This window comes from Elephantulus edwardii, unplaced genomic scaffold (genome assembly GCF_000299155.1).
Source record: "Elephantulus edwardii isolate Elephantulus edwardi_28Jun2011 unplaced genomic scaffold, EleEdw1.0 scaffold00112, whole genome shotgun sequence".
Taxonomy (NCBI): domain Eukaryota; kingdom Metazoa; phylum Chordata; class Mammalia; order Macroscelidea; family Macroscelididae; genus Elephantulus; species Elephantulus edwardii.
Genome location: NW_006399862.1, coordinates 11,599,644 through 11,601,390, shown reverse-complemented (window position 1 = coordinate 11,601,390; position 1,747 = coordinate 11,599,644).

Sequence of the window (1,747 nt, the reverse complement as noted above, 5' to 3'; positions counted from 1 at the left end):
TGCTGTTCCAGTCGTTTTTGGATAATCTTCAGTAAAATCTTGCTTGCATGTGAAATCAGTGAAATTGTTCTGTAGTTTCCACATTCGGTTGGGTAGCCTTTCTTTGGGATAGGAACAAATATCGATCTCTTCCAGTCAGTTGGCCAAGTGTTCGTTCTCCACAACTTGGCACAACTTGGTGAGCACATCCAGGGCAGCATCTGCTAACTGAAATATGTTAATTGGTATACTATCTATTCCTGGAGCCTTATTTTTTGCCATGTCCTTCAAAGCAGCCTGAACTTCTTTCATCACTATAGGCTCTTGCTCATATGTTGTTTCATGAAATTCTTCTGTGTCTTCCAATTCTTTTCGATACAGTGACTCAGTATATTCCTTCCATCTTCTTTTAATACTTCCGGGATCATTTAACGTTCTGCCACAAACCGAAATTGAACATCTGAACAGACCCATTACAAAAGATGAAAAGGTCCAGCCTAAAAAAACCCTGGACTAGATGATTTTACAAGTGATTTTTATCAAACATTCAGGAGAGAACTGTCACCAATTCTACATAAACTATTTCAGAAAGTAGAAAAGATGGAATTCTTCCAGACTCATTCTATGGAAGCCAACACATCATGGATACCAAAGCCAGGAAAGGACACCAGCAAAATAGAAAACTATAGGCCAATATCTCTTATGAACATAGATGCAAAAATCCTGAATAAAATACTGGCCAATAGAATCCAATGATACATCAAAGAAATAATTCACAGTGACCACGTGGGATTAATAACAGGTATGCAAGGATGGTTTAACATAAGAAAAACAATCAATGTAAATCATCACATTAACAAAGCAAAGAACAAGAACCACATGATTCTTTTAAATGATGAAGAAAACATGCCTTTGACAAAATCCAACACGCTTTGCTGATTAAAATACTCAACAAAATAGGGTTAGAGGGGAATTTCTTTAACATAGTAAAAAGTGTATACACAAACCTGAGAGCCAACATTTTTCTCAATGGAGAGAGATTAAAGGCATTCCCTTTAAGAACAGGAACTAGGCAAGGATGCCCACCATCCCCTCTGTTACTCATTATTGTATTTGAAGTAGTAGCGATAGATATAAGAGAAGGGAAAAAAGTAAGAGGTATCCACATTGGCAAAGAGGAGGTAAAATTATCTCTATATGCAAATTATATGATAGTATACTTAGAAAACCCTAAAGACTCAGCAAGAAAACTACTAGACATAGTTGAGCAATTCAGCAAAGTGGCAGGATACAAGGTCAACATTCAAAAATCAATTGGATTTCTTTACAGTGACAAAGAGAATACAGAATTGGAGCTAAGAAAATCAATACTATTCACAGTAGCTAATCACAAGATTAAATACTTGGGAGTAAATCTAACAAGAAGCACAAAGGATCTATTAAAAGAAAATTACAAAACATTACTACAACAAACTAAAAGAGATCTGAAGAAGTGGAAGAATATCCCTTACTCATGGATAGGAAGACTCAATATTGTGAAAATGGCAATACTACCAAAGGCAATTTATACATTCAATGCAATCCCAATACAAAAACCAATCCCATTCTTCAAGGAGATGGAAAAGGTAATCTCTAGTTTCATTTGGAATGGAAAGAAGCCCCGAATAAGCAAAGCACTCCTTAAAAGTAGAAAAAATGTAGGAGGCATCTCTCTCCCTGATTTCAAATCCTACTACACTGCCGTGGTGGTTAAGACAGCATGGTACTG